Consider the following 19,741-nt stretch of genomic DNA (forward strand, 5'->3'; position numbering starts at 1 on the left):
TGATTTCATTAATCAGAGTAATGCCACAAATATAAACTTTCAGGCTGTTATGATACAATCAAGAAAATGTTTGCTTCATAGATCATTTTATTTGGCAAATATGTACCCAAATTGTTGAGTCCTCAGATTAACTATAAAACACGTACTGGATTCATTCTTTCTATGTACTTCTGTATTTCTCTCTGGTGCCCTAAAAATAAGACTTAGGTCCACCTGTAATATCTCCTAGTTTACAAGGTGCTTCGAATCCTGAGTCAAGTAACATATTTTAAAATTTACTTCAATATCTTAGAGGAAAAATGACTAAAGAGTTCACTGAGGATTCAAATTCAGTCTTTTCAATTTCTTGTTTTCCATTTTAATCAATCTGGTGCATTACCATCATGTAGATAGCTGTAAGCTTATGACAAGACTAGAAAAAACATATTACCACACCATCATATAAAAGCTAAGAACTTAAAATTTGGTTTCTTAAATAAAAAATATTTTTCCCAATTTTTTTTATTTTTAACAGCTCTTCTGAGATATCCTTGACATATAAAATTATACATACTTATTTTTTTCAACTTGATGCTTTTATATATGTATACATTGTGAGAAGAGCACCATAATCAAGCTAATTAACATATCATCACCTCTATATAGTTACCATTTTGTACGTGGGAAGATTTAAGATATATCCTCTTTGCAAATTTCAGGTATACAATACAATAAAACTATCATCACCATTCTGTACATTACAACTCTGGAATGTATTTGTTTTGCATAACTAAAACTTTGTATCCTTTGACCAACATCACCCCATTTCCCTATTCCCCCAGCCCTTTGCAAATCATTCTACTCTCTACTTTTTTTAAAAAACTTTTTTGATGTTTATTTTTGAGAGACAGCAAGCAAGCATGAGCAGGGGTGGGGCATAGGGGTGGGGCACGGGGGTGGGGCATGGGGGGTGGGGCAGAGAGGGAGACACAGAATCCCAAACAGGCTCCAGGCTCTGAGCTGTCAGCACAGAGCCCAATGCAGGGCTCAAACCCACAAACTGTGAGATAATGATCTGAGCCAAAGTCAGACGCTTAACTGACTGAGCCACCCAGGCACCCCCTCTCTACTTCTGTTAAGTTTGCCTATTTTAGATTCCTTACAGAAGTGAAATCATGCAGTATTTCTCTTTCTGTGTCCTGCTTATTTCACTTAGCATAATATCCTCCAGCTCCATCCATACTGTTCCAAGTAGCAATTATCTCCTTATTTTTATGCTTGAATATTCCACTGTGTTTCTGTGTGTGTGTGCGCGCGTGTATGTGTTTCCTTCATCCATTCGGGCATTGAAGGACATTTAGGTTGTTTCCATATCTTGACCACTGTGAATAATGCTGCACCAAACTTGGGGGTGCATGAGATCTCTTTGAGATCCTGATTCTATTTCTTTTGTTACATACTCAGAAGTGGGATTACTAGATCATAGAGTAGTTCTATTTTTAATTTTTTGAGCAATCTCCATACTATATTTCATAGTGGGTATATTAAATTACATTCCCAACCAACATTGTACAAGGATTCTCTTTTTTTCACATCCTTGTCAATACTTGTTATTTCTCATCTTTTTGATATTAGTCATTGTGACAGGTGTGATGTGAAATTACTTGGTTTTGATTTGCATTTCCCTTAGAGATGATGAGCACCTTTTTGTATACTTTTTAGCCATCTGAATTTGAGAAGTGCCTATTAGGTTCTTTGGACCATTTCAAAGTGGGTTATTTGTATTTTGCTATTAAGTTGTATGAATTCCTTACGTATTTTAGATATTAACCTCTTATTGGACATGTAGTTTGTGACCATTTTTCCCATTTGTAGGATGCCTTTTCACTCTGTTGATTATTTCCCTTTGCTGTGCAGAAGCTTTTTAGTTTGATGTAATTCCATTTATCTTTTTTTTTTTGCTTTTGTTGCCTATGCTTTTGCTGTCATTTTCAGAAAATTATTGCTAAAACCAATGTAAAGAAGTATTTCCCCTATGTTCTCTTCTGAAACCTTGTGATAGCATATGCTTAAGTTTTAATCCATTTTGAGTTGATTTTTGTGGATGATGTAAGATAGGGACCAATTTAATTCTTTTGCAGGGGGATATCCAGCTTTGCCAACACCCATTTGTTGAAGAGATTGTCATTTCCCATTGTGTGTTACAGGGACCCTTGTCAAAGATAAGTTGACTATAACTGCACAGGCTTCTTTCTTTCTCCATTCCATTGGTCTGTATATCTGTTTTTTTTTTTTTTTTAATTTTTTTTTCAACGTTTTTTATTTATTTTTGGGACAGAGAGAGACAGAGCATGAACGGGGGAGGGGCAGAGAGAGAGGGAGACACAGAATCGGAAACAGGCTCCAGGCTCCGGGCCATCAGCCCAGAGCCTGACGCGGGGCTCGAACTCACGGACCGCGAGATCGTGACCTGGCTGAAGTCGGACGTTTAACCGACTGCGCCACCCAGGCGCCCCTCTGTATATCTGTTTTAATGCCAGTACTGATTACTATAACTTTGTAATGTCATTTGAAATCAGGAATTGTGATGACACTAGCTTTGTTTTCCTTGCTCAAGATTCATTTGAATATTTGGGGTCATGGTTCCATTCAAATTTTAGGATTGTTTTTTGTTTCCATAAAAAATGTCTTTGGTATTTTGATAGGATTGAATTTGTTGACCAACTTGGGTAGCATGAACGTTAACAATATTAATTTTTCCAATCCATGAATGTAGGATGTATTTCCATTTGTTGTTGTCTTTTAATTTCCTTCATCAATGCTTTATAATTTTCAATGTACAAGTCTTTGTCTCTTTGGTTAATTACTAAGTATGTTATTCTTTGCCCAGCTTATGTGGATGGGATTGTTCTCGTAATTTCTTTTTCAGGTAATTCCTTGTTAGTGTATAGAAATGCAATTGACTTTTGTATGTTGATTTTACATCCTGAAACTTAGCTAAATTAGTAGTTCTAGTGGCTTTCTTTGTGTGTGTGTGTGTGTGTGTGTGTGTGTGTGTGTGTGTGTGTGTGGTCTTTAGTGTTTTCTAAATCATTTCATCTGCAAAGAGAAATAATTTTACTTCTTCCCTTCTTGTTTGAATGCCTTTTATTTCTCTTCCTTGCTTGATTATGCTGGCTAGCGTTTTTTTTTTAATGTTTATTTATTTTTGAGAGACAGGCAGACAGAGAGAGAGAGAGAGAGAGAGAGAGAGAGAGAGGGAGAGATGCAGAGAGAGAGAGAGAGAGAGACAGACAGACAGACAGAATCCTAAGTAGGCTCCAGGATCTAAGCTGTCAACACACAGCCTGACGCGGGGCTCGAATTCACAAGCTGTGAGATCCTGACATGAGCCAAAGTACGACGCTTAACCGAATGAGCCACCAAGGCACCAGTAATTTTTTTCTAAAAAAAATTCTAATGTATGCGGTTAGGATTTTTTAAATTTCAGGTTTATTAAGATAAAATTGACATATACCATTGTGGAAGTTTAAGGTACACAGCGTGCTGGATTTGATACACTTGTATACTGCAAAATGATTACCACAGTATAGTTAACATTTCTAGCAACTCACAAAATCACCATTTCTTTTTTGTGGGGGAGGGTATTTAAGATTTACTCTCATAGCAACTTTATATAATGCCGTATTGTTAACTATAGTCACCATGCTGTCTCTTAGCTCCCCAGAACTTAATCATATAACTGGAGGTTTGTACCTTCTGACCAATATCTGCCCATTTCCCCCATCCCTCAGCTCCTGCCAACCACTTTTCCACTGACTGTTTCTATGAGTTCTAATTTTTTAGATTCCACGTATAAGTGAAATCATACAGTATTTTTCTTCTTCTGACTCATTTCACTTGGCATAATGCTTTCAAGGTCCATCCATGTTATCACAAATGGCAGAATTTCCTTCTCTTTTATGGCTGAATAATATTCAACTGTGTGCACGTGTGTGTGTGTGCGCGCGTGCATGCACATGCATATCACATCTTCTTTATCTATTTATCCACTGATGGGTGCTCAGGTTGTTTCCGTATTTTGGCTATTGTGAATAGTCCTGACCACGGGAGTATGATATCTCTTGAAAGTCCTTATTTTATTTCCTTTGGATATATACCCAGAAGTGGGATTGCTGGGCCATTAAACTGCCCTAATTCTAATTCTTTGAGGAACCTCCATAGTTTTCCATAATGATTGTTCCAGTGTGCATTCCCATAGGATTTTTAACACTATGTTGCTGGTTGTGGTGAGAGAGGGCATCCTTACCTTCTTCTGAATCTTAGAGTAAAAAGCTTCCCAATTTTTTCTGATTATGATGTCAGAGGCGTAGTTCTCATATGTGGTCTTTATCGTATTTAAGTATGTTCCTTTTGTGTCTATTTTGTTGAGACATTTATAAAAAAGATATGAATGCTTTTTCTACATCTATTGAGATTATCACGTGGTTTTTCTGACTTCCATTCTATTAATGTAGGGTACTACACTGATTGATTTTCATAGGTTGAATCATCCTTGCATCCTAAGGGTAAATCCCACTTGGTTATGCTGTATGATCCTTTTAACAGGTTGCTACTAGTATTTTATTGAGGATTTTTGCATCTATGTTCATCAGAGATATTAACCTGCAGTTTTCTTTTCTTGTGTTGTCTCTGGCTTTGGAATAAGGGTAAAGTTACTCTCAAAATGAGTTTAAAAGTATTCCATCTACTTTATTTTTTTGGAAGAGCTGAAGAAGGATTGATATTAGTTCATCTTTGAATGTCTGTTAGAATTCCCCCAATGAAGTCATCTGGTCCTGGGCCTTTCTTTGTGGAAAGGTTTTTTATTACTTATTTAATCTCTTTGTTATAGGTCTAGGCAGACTTTCCATTTCTTCTTGATTCAGTCTTGGTAGGCTGTAGTCTTTAGGAATTTATTGATTTATTTTAGGTTGTCATGTAATTGTCTTAATGGGCTCTTATGATCCTTTTTGTTTCTGTGTCATTTGCTGTAATGTCTCCTCTTTCACTTTTGAGTTTGAGTCTTCTCTCTCCTAAACGACAGGTGTGTCAACTTTGTTTATCTTTTCAAAAAACCAATTCTTAGTTTTGTTGATTCTTTTTTCAGGAGAGAGTGAGCAAGATTTGGGGAAAGGGGCAGAGAGAGAGAGAGTCTTAAGCAGGCTCCAGCTCAGGGCAGAGCCCAAAGCAGACTCAATTCTAGGATCCTGGGATCATGACCTGAGCTGAAATCAAGTGTTGGATGTTCAACCTACTGAGTAACCCAGGCGCCCCAGTTTTGCTGAAATTGTAGTGTTTTTCTATCCTCTATTTCTGCTCTAATATTTATTTCATTTCTTTGCTAATTTTGGGTGCAGTTTTTTCTTTAGTTCCTTGAGTTGTACGTAATGATAGGTTGTTTGGGATCTTTCTTCTTTTTTAATCGTGGGCATTTTTTGCTATAAACTTCCCTCTTAGTATTGCTTTTGTTGCATCCCAGGTTTTGTTAAATCGTATTTTCACTTTCTTTTTTGTCTCAAGTTAGCTTTAAAATTCCCTTTATATTTTTTTCTTTCACTCAATGGTTGTTCAAGAGTATGTTCAGTTTCTAATTGTGAATTTTTCTATTTTCTGTTATTGACTTCTAGATTCATTCCACTGTGTGTCTGAGAAGATATGATTTCATTTTTCTTTAATTTGTTAAGATGTGTTTTGTACCTAACATGTGATCTATCCTGGAGAATGTTCCTTGAGCACTTGAGAAGAATGTATACTCTGCTACTATTTGGTGGAAAGTTTTGTGTATGTCTGTTAGATTCATTTGGGCTATAGTGTTGTTTTAGTCAGTTGTTCCTTACTGATTTTCTGCCTGGATATTCTTTCATTATTGAAAGTGCAATACTGAAGTCCTCTACTATTATTCTATTGCTATCAATTTTTCCCTTCAGATCTGTCAATATCTGTTTTTATATATTTAGGGGTGCTGATGTTGGAAGTGTATCTATCTGCTATACCTTCCCTTTATCATTATATAATGACCTTCTTTGCCTCTAGTGAAAATTTCTGACTTATAGTCTGTTTTGTCTGATATACATACTGCCAACTCTGGTGTGTTTTAGGTTACTGTTTACATAGAATATCCTTTTCTGTCCCTTTACTTTCAGCCTATGTGTTTTTATACCTAAAGTGAGTATCTTGTAGTCAGCTTATCACTAGATTTAGTTTTTAAAATTTTCTTTCTTTTAAAAAAATTCAGTCAGTCACTCTCTTTTCATTGGGGAATTTAATTCATTTATACTTCAAATAATTATTGATAAAGACTTGACTATCTCCATTTTGTTAATGTTTTTCTGTTTTGCAGTTACTTTTATTCCCTTCCTTCTGTCGTCTTTTATAATTTTTTCTGTAGTGATTTGGTTTGATTCCTTTCTCTTTTACCCACCTACCATAAGTTTTTCCTTTGTGGTTACCATGAGGTTCATATAAAGCTTCTTTTATTTATGACTATCTATTTTATTTTTAAATTTTTTTTTTCAACGTTTTTTATTTATTTTTTGGGACAGAGAGAGACAGAGCATGAACGGGGAAGGGGCAGAGAGAGAGGGAGACACAGAATCGGAAACAGGCTCCAGGCTCCGAGCCATCAACCCAGAGCCTGACGCGGGGCTCGAACTCACGGACCGCGAGATTGTGACCTGGCTGAAGTCGGACGCTTAACCGACTGCGCCACCCAGGCGCCCCTATGACTATCTATTTTAATTTGATAACAATTTAAGTTCAACTGCATACAAAAACTTTATTTTACCCCTCACAAACTATGTGTTCTTGAAGTCAGAGTTTACTTCTTTTAATACTGTGAATCTGTTATTCAACTTTTGTCATTACAGTTGTTCTTAATACTTTTAACTTTATATTAGTTACAGATAATTTGCACACCATCATTGGAGTGTTATGTTATTCTGCATTTGCCTATATATTTACCTTTCCTAGTGAAACTTATACTTTAGTACATTTTAATATTGCTGATTAGCATGTTCTAATTCCCCCTGAAGAACTCCCTTAAGGATTTCTTGCAAAGTAGGCCCAGGGGTGGTAAACTGTCTTCAGTTTTTATTTGTATGGAAAAGACTTTATTTCCTCTTTACTTTAAAACTTTGCTGGGTACAACACCCTTGATTGGAAGTTTTGTCTTTTAGTACTTTGAATTATAATATCCCACTCTTTCCTGGCCTGTAAGGTTTTTATTAAGAAATTCACTGAGGGGCACCTGGGTGGCTCAGGTGGCTAAGCATCCAACCTTGGCTCAGGTCAAGATCTCGCGGTTCAGGGGTTCAAGCCCTGTGTTGAGCTCCGTGCTGACAGCTCAGAGCCTGGAGCCTGCTTCAGATTCTGTGTCTCCCTCTCTCTCTGCCCCGCCCCCAGTCACACTCTTGTCTCTCTCAAAAATAAACATTAAAAAAAATAATAAAAAAAAGAAATCCACTGACAGTCATATGGGGGCTCCCTTGTATTTGATGGGTCACTTTTTCTTGCTCCTCTCAAAAGTCTCCCTTTGTCTTTGACTTTTGAGTTTAAGTCTAGTGTTTCTTGGTGTGGACCTCTTTATGTTCAATCTATTTGGGGTCCTATGGGCTCCATGAGTCTGGATATCTATTTCCTTCCCCAGATTTGGAAAGTTCTGTCAGAGTTTACTTCTTTTAATACTGTGAATCTGTTATTCACAGTTCTGTCAGAGTTTACTTCTGTCATTATTTCTTTAAATAAGCTCTTCACCTTTCTCTGTCTCTTCTCCTTCCAAGTCTCCCATAATATGTATACTGATTCATTTAATAGTGTTTGATAAATTCTGTAGGCTTTTTTTCATTCTTCTTCATTCTTTCTTTTCCTCTGACTAGACAATTCAAAATGACCTGTCTTTAAATTCATTCTTTCTTCTGCTTGATCAAGTCTGTTGCTGAAACTCCACATTGTATTTCCAGTCCTGGCATTGCATGTTTGAGCTCCAGAATTTCTTTTTTTTAATACTTACCTTGTCGAACTTCTCTTTTTGTTTTTGTATTATTTGCCTGATTTCAGTAAATTGTTTACTTATCTGTTTTCACTTGTGGCTTGCAGAACATCTTTAGAACAGTTATTTTGAATTCTTTCTTAGGCAATTTATGGATTTCCATTTATTTGGGGGTAGGTTATTGGAAGTTTACTGTGTTTGTTTGCTGGTGCCTGGTTTCCTTGCACTGATGTCTGTGCATGTGAACAAGTAGTCATGTCTTCCAGATTTTAGAAGCTGGCTTCCGTAAGGAATGACCTTCACCTGTAGGGTGGAGCTGAGGGGAGGTGCGTGGGTGCCATTTAAAGGGTGTGTGTAAGTACACTGATGCACCAGGTCTTGTTATTCATGGAGCACCAAGTGCAGGAGTGGACAGCAGCTCCAGGTGTCAGGAGGGACCCAGTGGCATAGCAACTAGGGTCCGTGACATCATTCTCTGCATGGTCCTGGGTAGCAACAACTGAGGGGTTTAGCAGTGGCTGAGAGGGCTGGTGGGGTCCTCGGCAATGCCTCCAGGTCCAAGGGTGAGTGCCCTTAGGCTGGTCCTGAGTATGTGTGTGGTGGTGGGGGCTAGCTACAGGCATGCATGGGCAGTAAGGACAAGGCCAGCTGTATGAAGTTGTTCTGCTATGGGGGTCATCTCTCAGAACGTATTCAGTAGTGGATCTAGGTTGGTGGCAGGAACTGAATGCAGCCATAGGGGGGCATATGCATGGTGGTGGCCTCTAAGCACTTATGTGGGGGCAGTGCCAGCAGAGTGTTTAAACGTGCAGCTGTGGGGGTTGACAACTAGTGCATGCATGGCAGGGGAAACCCAGACTGACAGTGGTAGCTGGGCAATGGAGGCTAGCGGCTAGGTTGCATGTGATAGCATAGGTTATTTCGTTTGTATTATAGTAGTGAAATATAAAAATCAAAATGCTCAACATATTTAATTATACCAATTTCAGCTTAGAAGTCTACATCACAAAAAGATAGATATTAAGACACCACTTATAAATATACTTAAAAACTAAATTTGTCTTCCCTCCCCCAAATATATTAAATATTAAATTACAGCCAATGAAAAACAAGAGTATTTAGTCAAGGTAGTCTTTATAACTATGCGTTTTGTTTCATAACTATGTGTTAACAGTGAACAATACTTCATATTTAAAATCTGAGGGGAAAAAAAACTCCTCAGATAATCACACTTCTGCATAGGACATAAACTATAGCAGAGGATTTAATTTCAAACATTTCAACACATTTTTATGTGTTGCTCTACCAGCAATTAGGTAGAGTAGACCAGTAAGACATTAGCATTTACATCTAAGATTTGTAGAAATAATTCCAGCGCTGATTAACAATTAGATATCTCATATTCTGAAGCACTCTTAAATTTTTGAGTGTCAACTTGGGTGGCTCTTAAAACACTGAATAATTCTGAATAACTTTTTTGTTACTGTTCACAGTTGAAGAGAAATGAACATTTATCGCTAATAATGATTTATAAAGGGTTCAGCAACAAAATAACCAATCAATTGTGTTTCTAAATTATCTTTCAGGAGGGAAAAAAGGCAACAAATATCTCAAATACAGGTTTTACCTTCAAATGTACTTTTCACCTTTCTATACTAAGAATCACTCAAACTGTACTTACAAAATTGCCTAAGTATGTCAAGGTACCGAGTAAACGGTAAACGGCTCTGTTGATGTCAGACATGAATTATGTAAATGGAAAATAACTGATGATACAAGCAAGTCCAGAAAGACAGGATGCGTTTTTTTAATTAAAAAAAAAGTTTTAAGTACAGGAGAAATATTAACAATACACAAGAAGACATTATTTAAAAGAGACATAATGCTACCACCCATAATGACTACTCCCTCCCTGGGGGATGATGAGAGCGTCCTTTGTCTATACTGGCAGCGGTACAGATATACCAGTATTCGTAGTAGCAGCAACAACAGCAGTCAGTAGTATTAAGTTATCCTTGCTTAACTTATACAACGTATAGAAACATTATTAGCATTACTTCTCAGAAATGTAATTTGTTTTATACACATGTATCATGCCAGTGGTTCTTAAGAATTTTTGACATTTAGATTTCTAGAATTAAAGGAGCAAAATCAAAACAAATCTGTTTTTATAGGACTATACTATTTTTTTCACAGACATCTTGTTCACCCTTTTGAACAGTTAATTATATTGGAAACATAGACAGACTTCAGGACATTGCATTTCACCATCAGCAATGCCTACCAGGTCAAAGGTCTTTGTAAAATAAGGATTATGGAGGTAGACAAAGGGGGTAGTAAAATGATTTTGAATGAAAAACAATATATAACTGATTAAACACTTGGATTGGGTGAAACCTAGGATTCCTGTTTCTCAACACTATTGTTTGAATAAAGTTCATCCACTCAATGTTAAGTTTCAGTTTCAATCTTTCAAGAACGGTTAAACATCGCAAAGTATGAACAATGCTTCTATCATTCTTTTGGTGGTGTTCCTTATTTAATATATCCAAAGACCCAGTCAACAATGCTACTATTTATATCAAGCGAGGACTGAATTTTACTTTGCTGGGGTGTCTTGAAACACAGAAGGGAGATAGTTATGACAGGTAAAGGCCTGGTATACACAGCATGAAGTGTCTGATACAACACCACACAGGTCAAGGATATCATGATTAGATGATCTAAAATGAGTTATTATAGGTAGCAATGTGAAAACATTAAATCACAACCTCTAAAATCACACGGTTACTGATAGAGATATGGAATGAGAGAGGTTGCCTTAGTTTGAGAAGCAAATAATTTCATAACTAAACTGAGAACTACGTAAAATGTGTCTCATACGGCAACCCCTCTAATTTTCAAGCTTATTTTAAAATAATTATGATTTTATGAGTTGTTTGCAAGACCATGCTATATTTGGTTATGCCCCAATTAACCTTTTAAGACAACAAAACAACTAAGGTAGAAACACTCAATAGCCCTATCTAATGAGAACAAATTTATACATAATGCACTGTATAAATACAAACCAAAATTTGGGCAAACACCACAGTTTATGAAAAATTTTTCCCTGAATTACTGTATTCCCCTTCCAGTAGAGTTATTATTACCAGTTGGGAAGAGGAGAAAAACAAGTAACATTTGTTGTACTAAAGCTCAACTGTTATGTGCCATGCACTACTCTGGGTGCTTTCAAATATTGACTCATGTAATTTTGCAAGTGGCGATAAAATTTATTAGCCCCAGGTTACATCTCAAAAAACTGAGGCACAGAGATATTATGCACTTGAAAAAAATTACACCTAGGATGGAAAGGTAGAGAAAAGAGAAAATAAAAATGATGGCCACAAAAGGCACTTTGGGAGGGGGTAGGGCTTTGTCAGGAGATTTCAGGGGGTGAGCATGTGGCAATGGACCAGCTTTCATGAAACAGCAGACAACCAAAAGAGCTGTTTTAGGGACAGCTGGAAACACACACTGGCACAGGGAAGAAGATATTTTATCTTTTTATGTTTATGAACATCAAGTTTATTTTAATTGCCATAAAATTGTGAAAATGTTCGATCTACAAAATTATTATATTTTTTTTAATATATGAAATGTATTGTCAAATTGGTTTCCATACAACACCCAGTGCTCATCCCAAAAGGTGCCCTCCTCAATACCCATCACCCACCCTCCCCTCCATCCCACCCCCCATCAACCCTCAGTTTGTTCTCAGTTTTTAACAGTCTTGATCTACAAAATTAAAATGTAACCAAATCTCATTTATTTTTTTTAATTTTTAAATTTTCTTTAAAAACTTTTAAAGTTTATTTTATTTGCTTTGAAAGAAGGAGTGAATGAACCAGCTGGGGAGGGGCAGAGAGAGGGGGACAGAGAGAGAATCCCAAGCAGGCTCCCCACTGCCAGTGCAGAGCCCTAGGTGGGGCTCAAACCCATGAACCGTGAGATTATGACCTGAACCAAAACCAAGAGTCAAAGGCTTAAGTGACTGAACCACCGAGGCACCCCACCAAATCTCAATTTTAAAGATACGAACCAGAAGTAGAATAGAATCAGAAGTTTTATAGGTAGCCTTAATAAGAGACTAGATTTGTTTGCCTTCAAACTTTATTCTGGAAAAAAAGCCCACTGAAATGTCTATCAGTGAACAACTGAGCACACCGGCTTCGCTCTGCATCAACTTCATCCTTATGCCTTCTTTGTCCCTTTCTCCTTTCTTTGGATAAATATGTTCAGTCCTTTTGCCCAATAGGTTTTTCTATTTCTACACCACCCCCAAGACTATAGCCTCTGATTCCTAAAGTCAGGGCTTCCCTAACTCTGTATCTGGCACCACACATTCCCTTCCTTTTTTAAACTGCAGCTTGTCAAAAGTAATTTCTCCCATCATCCACATAACGAAAATTCTACCTCTTGTGTAAAGCTTTTTTAGGCTAAAGAAAAAGATGCATTTTTTTTTTTGCTAGACTATTTCAGAAGAAACAAGGGTTTATTATCTGTGAAGTCCAAAAAGCATTTACCACGTTATCAATATATTCTTTGCCTCATGCTATTTGTTCAGTTGCTTACATGTCTTCTAAGGGGCTGTGTTGACATTGTATATTTTAGGCTTCTGATAAGTGGACATTATATTTAACTTCATTTTTTTATGGTTATTACCTTACATAATGTCATGCAAAACTAGATGCAGAACTAATGCTTCTAATATAGTTTATGTTCCATGCAATGTTATAATTCTGGATAAAAATAAATGAAATAGGGGCATCCTGGTGGCTCAGTTAATCGACTGACTCTTGATTATGACTCAGGTTATGATCTTATGATGGTAAGATGGAGTCCCACATCGGGGCTCTGTGCTGGGCACATGGAGCCTGCTTGGGATTCTCTCTCTCCCTCTCCCTCTCTGCCCCTTCCCTCCTTGCATGCTTCCATCTCTCTTAAAAATATGAAATAAAAACCATTCTTATCCATAACTTAGACTCTATGGCTATTAAAAAATATTAACTATATGATTCTCTAAAAATGTCCTCTTGCAACAGGAGAAACTATAGGGTAAGTCAGCTGGCTTTGGCGTTCTCTGTTATACTTCAGGATATAGAAGAGTTTCAACACCCTTGCTAGGCTGACGGTACTCCAGCTTAAACCTTTAGCCTGGTGCTTCCTGATAGCTCTCTTCCGAAATACTTTACAAATACAGGAGGTTAAAATATTTCCGACTGAGGACAAGGAATCCTTAAATTTATATAAGAAAGTGTCTTAAAGAAACTAATTTTTCCATTTTAAAGCAGAAATTTCACAGTAGTCATCTTATAATGGAAATTTTGGTATTCCCCCCTTCTCTAATTTTAAAATGTTCAATCTCTATTATATTGCTAGGTAATTTATAAAAGTGGGCACAAACTTTCACTAAATCAGCCAAGAAACCAGTGGTGTTGTTATATCTCCACACTCCTATCTTTTTCACAGTTTTACTCCCAAAAGAGTAGAGTCTCATTCTAGATCATGTGGTTTAAATATAATGACTTTTGGATGAGATCTGTGAAGTAGAATTAAATTTAGGCAATCCCTTCCCCCGACCATTTTTTTCACAGTTTATTAGAATAAAACAACTCTTTCTTAAGTGAAAGAATGTAAAAAAAGTTTGGCTTTGTTTTAGCTTTGTTATGCACCAAATGATATTAAGGTACCTAAGCAAGGAGGAGATCTGGTAAAAGAGTCTTGGTGTGATAGAAACAATAAATGAGTATATGTAACCATTGAATAAAAGAAAGAAATCAACAGGCCTCCTTAAAAACTCCTTAAAATCTGTTTGGGATTTTGAATTTCTAAATTTTAATTTCCAAAATTTTTTAAAAATAAACTTCACAGTTATTGTAAAGAAACAATTACCATGTTAGATATAATAACAATATTAGGGGGGCATAATGACCAAATAATAAAGTACTATACTGAATATAAAGCATCAGACTCTACGGGTGAAGAAAACACTACTGTGGTTTGCATAAACATGTAGTAGGTTAATTCAGGAATAGAATCCTGTACTTCCAACTGTTTTTATGTCTCAAACTATATATGCTATATATTTACTTGATAAAGTCTCTATTAGAAGTTATATTATATCTTGGATATACACAAACCTGCACACACATATACATACACACACACACACACACACATATTTTTTTTTAGGCAGGTGTGTGCAGGTATGTGTATACACACACACACACACACATATATATATATACATATATATATATATATATATACACACATATATATATGTATATACATATTTTTTTTTTAAGTAGGCTTCACCCCCAGTGTGGAGCCCAATGTGGGGCTTGAACTCATGACCCTAAGATCAAGACTTGAGCTGAGATCATGAGTTGGACGCTGAACCTACTGAGCCACCCAGGTGCCCTTCTTTGATATTTTTATAAAAAATTTTAATAAACTCCTATTTCCCCTTACCTAATCCTTTGGTAAGTGAATACATACGTGCATACATACAAAATCACTTTCAAATTAGGCTAATATTCCACAATATTTCATGGTCTATAAATCATACTTTAAAAATAATTCCCACTCTGGCTATACTGGGAAAAGGAATAAAGAACCAAGGAGACAGAAGAAATCTCTGCTTCCTTTTCTCCTCTGTCGTTTATTGTCTGCACAGTTATATCATTTGGATCCAGTGAGGAATGAAAATGTAGGGAGGACCCCTGTTTGCAAATTATTAAAAATGTAAAGATGGTAATAGCAAAGCATTAAACTGAGTGCTGCTAAGTCCTGTGTGACTACCCAAATCACATGCCAATGAAGCTATCCTGCTCTTTTCCCTGTGGCCTTGACTTTGTTTCACACCCTCACCCACTCTTTTGTTGGAGACTTAGTTCCTCTAAAGTCAGCCACATTTGCCTTCACCTTTTAGCCACTACACAGCTTACTGGCAGAGACCACATTCCCTCTCTGATAATGCCACTATCTTCAAATTGAAATAATAAAAGGAGAGACGCATCTGAGTATGATAAAAGGCAAGGTCCTTAGTTTAGCACAATACCTCTCAATGGTCTTTGAATTATTTTAATTGTAACCTAGTCCTTATAGGATAAGAACAGTATATAATAAACCCACAAAAGGATCAACTTGCTAGAAAACTATACAAACGCAAAGTGCAAACTAACACATGAAAGCGAGCAGAAGTAAACTTAAATATACCAAATATGTTGTGTGTGTGTGTTTTTTAACAAAGATAAAAAATTCTCTCAAGTAGGAGGTATGCATTTGGCTTTTACCCTATCATCAGTTAAGAAGATTTTTGAATATGACTTCAAGGCTACAAAGTGGGCAACTTTTTAGTAAATGAATACTTGCTTGTACAGGTAAGTGCTGTATATACATGGGTAAGTAAAAAATGTACAAAGGCAGATAGGCAGAAGCTTGAATTTTTTATTAACAAATAATCATTTATTTATTCTTTTTGGAACAAGAAGGAGAATCACTATAATGAAACAAACTTTAGGAAGAGTAAAAAACAAAAAGGTTGTAGAAAACGATATCTAGCAATCAGAGAAACAATGATTGATTTTATTAAGATACAGTCTTCAAATATAATTGCAATCATACATTAATTTATTTCAAACACATTGTTCCTGCTCTTAAAAAGAGTATGATTTACTTTTATATGTCCAGAAAGATAATACAGTGAATCTTTTATAACTTAAGCAAAAATTTAATAAATATAGGCCGGTCTGTTCATAGTCAACACTTACACAGCTTATCCGTTTACAAACTATGTTGAATTTTCAGCAGCAATGTGCCTTTCATATTTTCTCCATCTATTTTAAAAGGTGTTATTATTTCAAAAAATAAGGTTTCTGCAAAAACATGACAGTTTTACCGTATTATTAACATCATGTTTTATATGTAGATGTTAAGAAATACCTACTTTTAAGGTATTTTTGAAACATTTAAATAAAGTTTATAAAAGCTAAATATAAAATATAAGTGATATATTTAATAAACCATCTTGCATACCCACAATATCAGATATCTTTTAAAGGAAGTAGTTTGAACAGGATTCTATAAGATGTTGTTTCTATTATTTTGTCAGGTCTAGCTAGCAGATTAGTAGTATCAAGTCTCTTATTTTTGAAAATTTTTTTCATATTTGTCTCAAATATTTCTATTTTTAAATTCAAGACATAGGAGGGAAAGTCATCGAATTTTACACAAATAATTCTTCTCTAAAGAAAGGAGTGATTTCTGAGTTTAAATAGAAGTTAGTTCCAACTGCCTGGAACAAGGTCATTTTTTGCCTCTATGCTAGAACCCAGTGAAAAAGAGTCACAATATTACCTTTAATGCATGCAATTCAAACATTACTGATTTTTAATTGGTTGGAGGAGGGGTCAAATAAAGCTACCTAGTTATTAAATGTAGTGGTTCACAAATTATGGTCCCTGGAATAACAACATCAGCTCCATCTGGGAACTTGTTAGAAATTTCTTGGAAATTCTGGGGCTCCTGCCCAGACCTGCTAAATCAGAAACAATGGGAAAAGGGTCTACCAATCTTTGTTTAAACAAGTCCTCTACATGATTCTGATTCAGCTTAAGAACCAGTGGCTTAAGAGACTCTTAAAAACTGAGAATAAACTGAGGGTTGATGGGGAGTGGGAGGGAGGGGGAAAGTGGGTGATGGGCATTGAGGAGGGCACCTGTTGGGATGAGGACTGGGTGTTGTATGGAAACCAATTTGACAATAAATTTCATATTAAAAAAAAAAAGAACCAGTGGCTTAATAGGTCTTCAAAACGTATCAGAAGGTATTTGAAATAAAACTGTCCAAATTTCACGTATTTTTTTACTTATAAAGTATCTCTAGACCAAATGAATAGTTTAAGTGAAGCTCATAAGAAACACAAATCAATTTTACAAATATATTAAATCTTTTTAGCAATAATACAATCAAACCATATGAGAGAGAAATTATGATCAAATGTAATGTCTTGGTCAACAACAGGTTAAAAAGAACCACTAAAAAAGCTGTAAGTAATTACCGTATAAATCATCTTAGGAATTAAGAAATCATAAGTACACAACAACTACTGAGCTCACACCAGGTACAAAATGCAACATAAAAGAGAGAAAACTACCCACTCCTTAAGGACACTGGGTCTGAAGTAAGCTATAGTAAGACAGCTTCATCAATTCCAATATAAAAATGTCCATCAACGGATGAATGGATAAAGAAATTGTGGTTTATATACACAATGGAATACTACGTGGCAATGAGAAAGAACAAAATATGGCCCTTTGTAGCAACGTGGATGGAACTGGAGAGTGTGATGCTAAGTGAAATAAGCCATACAGAGAAAGACAGATACCATATGGTTTCACTCTTATGTGGATCCTGAGAAACTTAACAGAAACCCATGGGGAAGGGGAAGGAAAAAAGAAAAAAAAGAGGTTAGAGTGGGAGAGATCCAAAGCATAAGAGACTGTTAAAAACTGAGAACAAACTGAGGGTTGGTGGGGGGTGGGAGGGAGGGGAGGGTGGGTGATGGGTATTGAGGAGGGCACCTTTTGGGATGAACACTGGGTGTTGTATGGAAACCAATTTGACAATAAATTTCATATATTAAAAAAAAAAACCACATCCACACAACATAAAAATAAATAAATAAATAAATAAATAAATAAATAAATAAAGTTAGTCTGTTTTAAGCGGTAAAAAAAATAAATAAAATAAATAAAATAAAACAGGTCCTCTGATAACATACCATCTGGAATTAATAATATTTGCATCTCTTATTTTTTGGGAGATTTTTCATTACTAATTCGATTTCTATACTGGTTATGGGTCTGTTCAAATTTCTTATTTCTTCCTGTTTCAGTTTTGGTAGTTAGTATGTTTCTAGGAATTTGTCCATTTCTTCCAGATTGTCATTTTATTGGCATGTAATTGCTCCACTGCTGGTGGGCATGCAAACTGGTGCGGCCACTCTGGAAAACAGTATGAAGGTTCCTCAAAAAGTAAAAATAGAACTATGACCCAGCAATTGTACCACTAGGTATTTATCCAAGGGATACAGGTGTGCCGTTCCACAGGGGCACATGCACCCCCATGTTTATAGCAGCACTATCAACAATAGCCAAAGTATGGAAAGAGCCCAAATGTCCATCGATGGATGAATGGATAAAGAAGATATATATATATATCTACACACACACATACATACATACATATACATACATACGTATATATACATATGTATATGTATATATACGTACGTATATAAATATACATACATACATATATACATATGTATGTATATATACATATGTATATATGTATATATACATACATATGTACATATATACATATATGTATACATATATACATGTATATGCATACACATGTATATATGTATATATGTGTGTGTATATATACACACACACACACACACACAATGGAGTATTACTCTGCAATCAAAAAGAATGAACTCTTGCCATTTCCAACTGTGTGGATGGAACTGGAGGGCATTATGCTAAGCAAAATTAGAGAAAGACAAATATCATATGACTTCACTCGTATGAGGACTTTAAGATACAAAACAGATGAACATAAGGGAAGGGAAGCAAAAGTAATATAAAAACAGGGAGGGGGGACAAAACATAAGAGACTTTTAAATGTGGAGAACAGAGGGTTGCTGGAGGGGTTGTGGGAGGGGGATGGGCTAAGTGGCATTAAGGAATCTACTCCTGAAATCATTGTTGCACTATATGCTACCCAATTTGAATGTAAATTAAAAAAAAATTAAATAAAAAACACTGAATTAAAAAAAGATTTGCATCTCTATGCTTCTTTAGTATTCAACATGTCTTTTCTCTTAAAGGTAAATAATCTTTCTGCTCCTGTCATAAAATATATATTCCAAGTTTTAGGGTCTTCTAAAAATTTTCTTCTGATTTTTCACCTTTTCCTATTTTGCCTTCCTGACTAACATCCTTCTTGATAAACCGTAAAGTCATTCTCATCCATCTCTTCTCAGTTTTGAAGCTCATGATGTGTCTGTATGAACCCTGTTCCCTCACTTAACAACTTTTCCTTTTTCCACATATATTTGAATAAAGAACGTTCTAGGCTTCCTTTAAAAAGTATAAATCAAGGGGCACTTGGGTGGTTCAGCTGGTTAAGCGCCTGACTCTTGATTTCGGCTCAGGTCATGATCTCGCAGTCATGGGATCAAGCCCCAAGTCAGGCTCTGCACTGACAGTGTGGATCCTGCTTGTGATTCTCTCTCTCTCTGTGCCCCTCCCCTGCTCTCTCTCTCTCAAAATAAATAAGCTTTTTTTTAAAAAAGTATAAATCAAGCCAATGAAGCACATCTACTTTTTTTAGATCCTTGAACAAATAAAATTCCTGAAAGAGGCCATTGAGAACCCAAGAACGTTCCTCCAGTTAAATACCCAGGGCAGTTCATCTGGCTCTAGCATTAGAAATAATAAATCTGCATATAGTGTGGCAATAGTCTGTATAGCATTATAAAATATAACCCATTATCTTTAAGGAAAAGAAAATTAGCTTTCCTGATTCCTATCACAAAACATTTTGCATTGTATGTCCCAAACCCCCCAAAAAGTATATTTCTAGTGATTTTACTGAACTATTGTCTCAATC

At 35.9% G+C, this 19,741-nt stretch overlaps 1 protein-coding gene and 2 long non-coding RNA genes across 8 annotated transcripts in view; all 3 read right to left on the bottom strand.

Moving 5' to 3' along the window:
- The window catches only part of ZEB1 (zinc finger E-box binding homeobox 1), a 198,927-nt gene that overhangs the window by 104,159 nt on the left and 75,027 nt on the right, over nt 1-19,741 (bottom strand). The gene's annotated exons all lie outside the window — the stretch shown is intronic.
- Nucleotides 2,498-7,678, bottom strand: LOC131483435 (uncharacterized). Its single transcript, XR_009247675.1, has 2 exons — nt 6,731-7,678; nt 2,498-6,488 (listed from the first exon to the last, which is right to left on the bottom strand). It is a non-coding gene; the product is annotated as an uncharacterized LOC131483435 (long non-coding RNA).
- The window catches only part of LOC131483430 (uncharacterized), a 50,410-nt gene continuing 48,511 nt past the window's right edge, over nt 17,843-19,741 (bottom strand). Inside the window, exon 4 of the long non-coding RNA XR_009247668.1 lies at nt 17,843-18,063. This is a non-coding gene — a long non-coding RNA (uncharacterized LOC131483430). The remainder of the gene's footprint in view (nt 18,064-19,741) is intronic.

The sequence above is a fragment of the Neofelis nebulosa genome, chromosome 8 (genome assembly GCF_028018385.1).
Source record: "Neofelis nebulosa isolate mNeoNeb1 chromosome 8, mNeoNeb1.pri, whole genome shotgun sequence".
Classification (NCBI taxonomy): Eukaryota; Metazoa; Chordata; class Mammalia; order Carnivora; family Felidae; genus Neofelis; species Neofelis nebulosa.